General features: G+C 40.6%; 2 pseudogenes; one reads left to right on the top strand and one right to left on the bottom strand.

The window, feature by feature from the left end:
* The first annotated feature begins 448 nt into the window (after positions 1-448).
* On the top strand, positions 449-1,527 carry LOC140147732 (ribonucleoside-diphosphate reductase subunit M2 pseudogene; annotated as a pseudogene).
* Positions 1,528-8,782: 7,255 nt separating this feature from the next.
* Positions 8,783-9,950, bottom strand: LOC140148876 (ribonucleoside-diphosphate reductase subunit M2 pseudogene; annotated as a pseudogene).

Raw genomic sequence — 9,950 nt, 5'->3', positions numbered from 1 at the left:
GGTCACAAGGTCAAAGGTCAACCTGAAGTGGTCAAAGGTCAACCGGAAATACCGCCATTTTAAAAATGTCAACCGGAAGTGGTCAAAGGTCAACCGGAAGTGATCAAAGGTCAACCGGAAGTGCCGCCATTTTGAAAAGGTCAACCGGAAGTGCCGCCATTTTGAAAAGGTCAACCGGAAATGCCGCCATTTTGAATCGCCGTTAATATTTAGAGACGTTAATATTTAGGGACGTTAATATTTAGAGACGTTAATATTTAGGGAATAACACCCAACGATGCACAACGATGTTCAACTTTGGGAAGTACGAAAATATATAAATAAAGTTTCCGACTTACCGAAACAGTACAGTTGTATCGTATATTTCACGATTATAAAATCCTCGATATAAACCAAAAACGTAATATGATTCATGAACGAGTATAATCCACGGTTATATATTCCAGAGTACAATCCCAAAGATGCGTAATCATATTTATATAGTTATCGTGATCGTAAACTAGATATAAAGCACGGTACATACCGCACTTTCCACATAAGAGCTGAAAATGTCCAGAAACGAGGAAGTATTACTGCGTGTCGATCCATCTCGGTTCGTTATTTTCCCGATTCAGTACCGCGACATATGGAAGATGTACAAGCGAGCGGAGGCGTCATTCTGGACGGCGACTGAAGTAGATCTCGCTAAAGATAAACCGCATTGGGAAAGTCTCAACGATGGGGAGAAGTATTTCATTTCTCACATCCTCGCTTTCTTCGCGGGTAGCGACGGAATAGTCGTCGAGAATCTAGCGACTCGATTCTGTAGCGAAGTGCAAATTCCCGAAGCGAGGTTCTTTTACGGATTTCAGATCATGATGGAAAACATTCACTCGGAAATGTATAGTTTGCTCATAGACACTTACATCGAGGACACACGCGAAAAAATATACTTACTCAACGCCGTGGAAACTATACCGGTCGTGAAAAAGAAAGCCGAATGGGCTTTACGTTGGATCAACGACGACGAGGCCACTTTCGCCACGAGACTCGTTGCGTTCGCCGTCGTCGAAGGGATTTTCTTCTCCGGATCGTTCGCCGCGATATTCTGGTTGAAAAAAAGAGGTTTGATGCCCGGTTTGACTTTTTCCAACGAGCTCATCAGTCGTGACGAGGCGTTGCACTGCGATTTCGCTTGTTTATTATTCTCGTACATCGACCAAAAACCATCCGTCGAAACCACGTTGAAAATCGTACGAGAAGCGGTGGCGATTGAACGTGAATTTATGACGGAGGCTTTAAAATGTTCACTGATAGGAATGAACGAACATCTAATGGTTCAATATATAGAATTCATCGCCGATCGTTTACTGTTCGAACTGGGTTACGAAAAATTCTATCGCGTGAACAACCCTTTCGATTTTATGGAAAATATTTCGCTCGAGGATAAGACCAATTTATTCGAAAAAACGCGTCGGTGAATACCAAAAGGCAGGCGTTATGGCGACGGAAGAGGAGCAACGGTTTACTCTCACGGCTGAATTTTAACGAGTTACGTACCAATGTAACGCCGATATTATTTGCGAAAACACGATTAACGTATCGTATGAAATATCCAACAAATTGAGAGCATTCAACAAACATTTACGGCCGTTAAAAACATTTGCGAACGTGGCCTCATTACAAAACACGATCGCAGGTAAATACGCAAGAAATCGAGAGTATGTAAGAAATTCTTCTAAAGACGCGCCTTATCCCAACTCTACTGTCCTACTATATGCGACCTGTGGATAATTTGGCGATTCAAGAATCAACGCGCATTACGGCCGTTAATAAAACGTGATTGGTAGATAATTTGACAACGCGTATTACGAACGTTAAAAAAAAACACGATCGGTGGATAATTTGGCTACTCAAGAATCAACGAGTCGCGCTCCAATTTACCGGCGTTTATATTGCAACAGTTTACGAGGCGAGTTTCAATCGAGACTTTTCAACACATTAAGTTCGTTAAAAACATTTGCGGACGTGGCGTTGTTACAAAACACGATAGGCGGACAATGTTGTTCTTTTTTAAACAACGTGTTTCGTTCCAATTTAACGGTACCGTTACAAGCACGATCGGTGGATGGTTCGGCGTGTCAAATAACAACGTGTCTCGTTCCAATTTAACGCCGCTAATATTCGCTACCGTTGACGAGACGTTGCAACGTGTTTTCTCTCGTTAAAAACACGATCGGTGGTGGGTTTGGCGTGTCAATTAGCCACGCGTCTCGCTCCAATTTAACGTCGCTAATATTTGTGACTAGTCGTTGCAACGTGATTTCGCTCGTTAAAACATGTTCGGTGGATAATTGCGCAAGTAACCAAATAACCAACTAATATCGCATCGTAACGACGTTCAAATTGACCGTTTTATTCTCATACATCGCGCAAATTTACCGCTGTTGAAAAACATGAATCGTAACGATCGTGTTTTTTTTAACGTGCTTTTCGTTTCAATCGCCGGAAAAAAACAAACAAATTGTTGAACATTTACGACGTATCGCCGTTTAAAAAGAAAAACGAGACACGGTGGACAGAGTGTATAAATAGAGGCGCGAGCAGTATTAACTTCATTCCTTGACACAATTTCAATCTGATCAGTATGTCGAGCCATCAACAGCAGAGTGGATCTTTCGCTACTGGAAAAGATGTATCCAGTAATACTTTTAAGGAAACGCAAGCTTTTGGAGAATGGAACGATGACGACGATCTCTCTTATTATAACGATCAATTAGCGAAGATAGCGGAGGATACCGATTATGAACATTCGGACCTTCGTAAGAAAGAACCGTTCCGTCCATCCTCTAACCATGGTCTGGGAAAGGATAAAAGAGCTTGGGAAAAAAGAGCGAGATCAACTCCTTACGAGAAGATACACGCCATGGAACAACGGCCCGAAACGAGTTGGAAACTGCCGGCTTTTCCATCGGACCGTGAAATGCTTCGCGTTCCTATTAGGGAAGACCGACACATCGTGATTCAAACGTTTAGAGATCAAATTTATATCAACATCCGAGAATATTACCGGCATAATGTTACCCAGAAATGGATGGCGAGTCAGAAAGGTATCAATTTGAGTCTACAAGATTGGAACGTTTTGAAAGAAGTCTCGCCCAAGATAGATAGCGCCGTACAGGCATTGCGTCAGAAAAACAAATTCGTGACGGAAAAGGAGAGATGCGATGAACGTACTAATGGAGCGCCCTACGATAGTTTTACGATTAATATTAATTCAGAATTTGTGGCTTACCTGCACGTAGATTATAAATCCAATAAAGTATAGAATACGATATAGTAAATCCAACAAAGGTATATTATTCCATTAATATATTTCCAAGATCGCTGAAAAATAAAGAAAAAAAGCACAACGCTTAATAAAATCACAAAGCTAAAAAAGAAATTGTTGTATAGGCTATTTTATCTCTCTTCTTTTCGTCCATTCAACAAATATATTTCTCATATGTTGTAGATTATGCTAAAACAGAACACGTCATAAAATTCACGAAGATAAAAAAAGAAACTGTTGCTTTGTTTAGTCTTTTTAATCTCTCTCTTCTTTTCGTCCATTATTCCATTAATATATTTCCAATATCGTTGTAGGTTTCGTAAAAACACGACACGTTATAAAATAAAGAAGATAACGACGGGTACATGATCGAGTATAATAACGATATGATATAACGATGTTATCTCTCCAAAGTCTTACGGCCGAGTGATGACGTCAAACACTTCGAGCGATGATATAGTGTAGCACATTGAACCGTTCACGTGTACACACCACGTGAGATCGTGTCACTCGCTACATTATCGAGTATAATAATTTAGCGCTGCGTGATAGAACGATGTTATCTCTCCAAAGTCTTACGGCCGAGTGATGACGTCAAACACTTCGAGCGATGATATAGTGTAGCACATTGAACCGTTCACGTGTACACACCACGTGAGAGCGTGTCACTCGCTACATCAGTTATCGAGCGATGACGTCGAGTGTTTCATAACGAACATATATAAAACGATGGTGTCTACGAATAAATTTTCATTCCTGGAATGAGCGGCCCCGCATACGGAATAAAATGGACCGTTTAATCAACGCTTGTCAGTCTATAGAAGAGTTGGATTTTCTCATCGGTCAGGGTTTAGATGACGACTTGTACCAGTTGGCGTTAAACAAACTCTTTGAGTTGACGACGCAGGGAGAGAGAAACTATAGCGGTAATGATGCGCCGAACGAAATTGTTGAAGAAATTAGATCTTCATGCGATGTTGAACGGTTGAACGAAATCATTAATTCCGATGGATGGCAGACGGATATTTCAACTCTCGCTTTCCAGAGAATATTGGATCTTACACCGGACGTAACGCATATTGAACTGATCATGGATGATGGTGATCCGTTATCTGATATGGTGGGTGGTGAAAATCCCGCAACTACTGACGAAAACGTAAGTAGAATTTTTTAATATTCTTTAAAGGTATTTTATTTAATAAATTAATATAATAAAATACATTCTGTGCTCAATTTTCTGTATGTGGTTCGTGATTTTTTTAAATAATTATTTTTATTTTTATTCTACCATTCATTTAACGTATTTTTATTTAATGTAATAGTATAATAATATAATTTTTTTTTTCAATACCAAAATCCCATGCAGGTCGTGGCGGGTGATGTTCCTTCAACGCGTAAACGAAGCGCCGATAAAACCGTGGATGACTTGATAAATGAAGCAAGAGTAGAAGAGGAGCCTGAGGAAACGAATGAAATACGCGATGAAGCGTCGGAACCCAACGTGTCGGATAACGTATCTCAATACTACGTCATCGAGACCCTGAATGCCAAACACGTCAAGAAGTTTAAAGCTACGTCGACAGATTACGGGTTAAGGTTGAGAAATTTAGACGATCGTTTCGCCGTCGATAGCATCCCGTTACTGTCGAATATTATAGACGATGTATTGGACCGTGTCACCGACGGTGTTCGACCTAGGGATATGGTCAGAATTGTCCTACAAGCGCCAAGTCTGGAAAAACCGATTAACTTACCTTTCATCAAAAAAGACGACTTAACCATAGACCGATTTATGGCGCGTATAGAACACGTTCTACAATCCAAGAAAGACCTGAAACTAAATAGCGACATGGAAATCAACGTCGTCCATATGGAGATGCCCGAAGGGGGTAGGGGTAACAGGAAGATATTCAAAACGTGGGAAGAAAAGAAGAAAAATTTGAGATGTATCATCGATATTACCAATCAGAGCGACAACATGTGTCTCTCACGCGCCATAAATCGGTCTATGGTTAAGTCGTCTTTTTGATGAAAGGTAAGTTAATCGGTTTTTCCAGACTTGGCGCTTGTAGGACAATTCTGACCATATCCCTAGGTCGAACACCGTCGGTGACACGGTCCAATACATCGTCTATAATATTCGACAGTAACGGGATGCTATCGACGGCGAAACGATCGTCTAAATTTTCAACCTTAACCCGTAATCTGTCGACGTAGCTTTAAACTTCTTGACGTGTTTGGCATTCAGGGTCTCGATGACGTAGTATTGAGATACGTTATCCGACACGTTGGGTTCCGACGCTTCATCGCGTATTTCATTCGTTTCCTCAGGCTCCTCTTCTACTCTTGCTTCATTTATCAAGTCATCCACGGTTTTATCGGCGCTTCGTTTACGCGTTGAAGGAACATCACCCGCCACGACCTGCATGGGATTTTGGTATTGAAAAAAATTATATTATTATACTATTACATTAAATAAAAATACGTTAAATGAATGGTAGAATAAAAATAAAATAATTATTTAAAAAATCACGAACCACATACAGAAAATTGAGCACAGAATGTATTTTATTATATTAATTTATTAAATAAAATACCTTTAAAGAATATTAAAAAATTCTACTTACGTTTTCGTCAGTAGTTGCGGGATTTTCACCACCCACCATATCAGATAACGGATCACCATCATCCATGATCAGTTCAATATGCGTTACGTCCGGTGTAAGATCCAATATTCTCTGGAAAGCGAGAGTTGAAATATCCGTCTGCCATCCATCGGAATTAATGATTTCGTTCAACCGTTCAACATCGCATGAAGATCTAATTTCTTCAACAATTTCGTTCGGCGCATCATTACCGCTATAGTTTCTCTCTCCCTGCGTCGTCAACTCAAAGAGTTTGTTTAACGCCAACTGGTACAAGTCGTCATCTAAACCCTGACCGATGAGAAAATCCAACTCTTCTATAGACTGACAAGCGTTGATTAAACGGTCCATTTTATTCCGTATGCGGGGCCGCTCATTCCAGGAATGAAAATTTATTCGTAGACACCATCGTTTTATATATGTTCGTTATGAAACACTCGACGTCATCGCTCGATAACTGATGTAGCGAGTGACACGCTCTCACGTGGTGTGTACACGTGAACGGTTCAATGTGCTACACTATATCATCGCTCGAAGTGTTTGACGTCATCACTCGGCCGTAAGACTTTGGAGAGATAACATCGTTCTATCACGCAGCGCTAAATTATTATACTCGATAATGTAGCGAGTGACACGATCTCACGTGGTGTGTACACGTGAACGGTTCAATGTGCTACACTATATCATCGCTCGAAGTGTTTGACGTCATCACTCGGCCGTAAGACTTTGGAGAGATAACATCGTTATATCATATCGTTATTATACTCGATCATGTACCCGTCGTTATCTTCTTTATTTTATAACGTGTCGTGTTTTTTACGAAACCTACAACGATATTGGAAATATATTAATGGAATAATGGACGAAAAGAAGAGAGAGATTAAAAAGACTAAACAAAGCAACAGTTTCTTTTTTTTATCTTCGTGAATTTTATGACGTGTTCTGTTTTAGCATAATCTACAACATATGAGAAATATATTTGTTGAATGGACGAAAAGAAGAGAGATAAAATAGCCTATACAACAATTTCTTTTTTAGCTTTGTGATTTTATTAAGCGTTGTGCTTTTTTGCCAAACTTACAGCGATCTTGGAAATATATTAATGGAATAATATACCTTTGTTGGATTTACTATATCGTATTCTATACTTTATTGGATTTATAATCTACGTGCAGGTAAGCCACAAATTCTGAATTAATATTAATCGTAAACTATCGTAGGGCGCTCCATTAGTACGTTCATCGCATCTCTCCTTTTCCGTCACGAATTTGTTTTTTCTGACGCAATGCCTGTACGGCGCTATCTATCTTGGGCGAGACTTCTTTCAAAACGTTCCAATCTTGTAGACTCAAATTGATACCTTTCTGACTCGCCATCCATTTCTGGGTAACATTATGCCGGTAATATTCTCGGATGTTGATATAAATTTGATCTCTAAACGTTTGAATCACGATGTGTCGGTCTTCCCTAATAGGAACGCGAAGCATTTCACGGTCCGATGGAAAAGCCGGCAGTTTCCAACTCGTTTCGGGCCGTTGTTCCATGGCGTGTATCTTCTCGTAAGGAGTTGATCTCGCTCTTTTTTCCCAAGCTCTTTTATCCTTTCCCAGACCATGGTTAGAGGATGGACGGAACGGTTCTTTCTTACGAAGGTCCGAATGTTCATAATCGGTATCCTCCGCTATCTTCGCTAATTGATCGTTATAATAAGAGAGATCGTCGTCATCGTTCCATTCTCCAAAAACTTGCGTTTCCTTAAAAGTATTACTGGATACATCTTTTCCAGTAGCGAAAGATCCACTCTGCTGTTGATGGCTCGACATACTGATCAGATTGAAATTGTGTCAAGGAATGAAGTTAATACTGCTCGCGCCTCTATTTATACACTCTGTCCACCGTGTCTCGTTTTTCTTTTTAAACGGCGATACGTCGTAAATGTTCAACAATTAGTTTGTTTTTTTCCGGCGATTGAAACGAAAAGCACGTTAAAAAAAACACGATCGTTACGATTCATGTTTTTCAACAGCGGTAAATTTGCGCGATGTATGAGAATAAAACGGTCAATTTGAACGTCGTTACGATGCGATATTAGTTGGTTATTTGGTTACTTGCGCAATTATCCACCGAACATGTTTTAACGAGCGAAATCACGTTGCAACGACTAGTCACAAATATTAGCGACGTTAAATTGGAGCGAGACGCGTGGCTAATTGACACGCCAAACCCACCACCGATCGTGTTTTTAACGAGAGAAAACACGTTGCAACGTCTCGTCAACGGTAGCGAATATTAGCGGCGTTAAATTGGAACGAGACACGTTGTTATTTGACACGCCGAACCATCCACCGATCGTGCTTGTAACGGTACCGTTAAATTGGAACGAAACACGTTGTTTAAAAGAACAACATTGTCCGCCTATCGTGTTTTGTAACAACGCCACGTCCGCAAATGTTTTTAACGAACTTAATGTGTTGAAAAGTCTCGATTGAAACTCGCCTCGTAAACTGTTGCAATATAAACGCCGGTAAATTGGAGCGCGACTCGTTGATTCTTGAGTAGCCAAATTATCCACCGATCGTGTTTTTTTTTTTAACGTTCGTAATACGCGTTGTCAAATTATCTACCAATCACGTTTTATTAACGGCCGTAATGCGCGTTGATTCTTGAATCGCCAAATTATCCACAGGTTGCATATATTAGTGCAGTAAAATTAGAATAAGACTCGTCGTTAAAAAAATTTATTACATACTCTCGATTTCTTGCGTATTTACCTGCGATCGTGTTTTGTAATGAGGCCACGTTCGCAAATGTTTTTAACGGCCGTAAATGTTTGTTGAATGCTCTCAATTTGTTGGATATTTCATACGATACGTTAATCGTGTTTTCGCAAATAATATCGGCGTTACATTGGTACGTAACTCGTTAAAATTCAGCCGTGAGAGTAAACCGTTGCTCCTCTTCCGTCGCCATAACGCCTGCCTTTTGGTATTCACCGACGCGTTTTTCGAAGAAATTGGTCTTACCCTCGAGCGAAATATTTTCCATAAAATCGAAAGGGTTGTTCACGCGATAGAATTTTTCGTAACCCAGTTCGAACAGTAAACGATCGGCGATGAATTCTATATATTGAACCATTAGATGTTCGTTCATTCCTATCAGTGAACATTTTAAAGCCTCCGTCATAAATTCACGTTCAATCGCCACCGCTTCTCGTACGATTTTCAACGTGGTTTCGACGGATGGTTTTTGGTCGATGTACGAGAATAATAAACAAGCGAAATCGCAGTGCAACGCCTCGTCACGACTGATGAGCTCGTTGGAAAAGTCAAACCGGGCATCAAACCTCTTTTTTCAACCAGAATATCGCGGCGAACGATCCGAGAAGAAAATCCCTTCGACGACGGCGAACGCAACGAGTCTCGTGGCGAAAGTGGCCTCGTCGTCGTTGATCCAACGTAAAGCCCATTCGGCTTTCTTTTCACGACCGGTATAGTTTCCACGGCGTTGAGTAAGTATATTTTTCGCGTGTGTCCTCGATGTAAGTGTCTATGAGCAAACTATACATTTCCGAGTGAATGTTTTCCATCATGATCTGAAATCCGTAAAAGAACCTCGCTTCGGGAATTTGCACTTCGCTACAGAATCGAGTCGCTAGATTCTCGACGACTATTCCGTCGCTACCCGCGAAGAAAGCGAGGATGTGAGAAATGAAATACTTCTCCCCATCGTTGAGACTTTCCCAATGCGGTTTATCTTTAGCGAGATCTACTTCAGTCGCCGTCCAGAATGACGCCTCCGCTCGCTTGTACATCTTCCATATGTCGCGGTACTGAATCGGGAAAATAACGAACCGAGATGGATCGACACGCAGTAATACTTCCTCGTTTCTGGACATTTTCAGCTCTTATGTGGAAAGTGCGGTATGTACCGTGCTTTATATCTAGTTTACGATCACGATAACTATATAAATATGATTACGCATCTTTGGGATTGTA

This window comes from Amphiura filiformis, chromosome 3, assembly GCF_039555335.1.
Source record: "Amphiura filiformis chromosome 3, Afil_fr2py, whole genome shotgun sequence".
Lineage (NCBI taxonomy): Eukaryota > Metazoa > Echinodermata > Ophiuroidea > Amphilepidida > Amphiuridae > Amphiura > Amphiura filiformis.
This window is presented reverse-complemented; position numbering and strand designations above follow the sequence as displayed.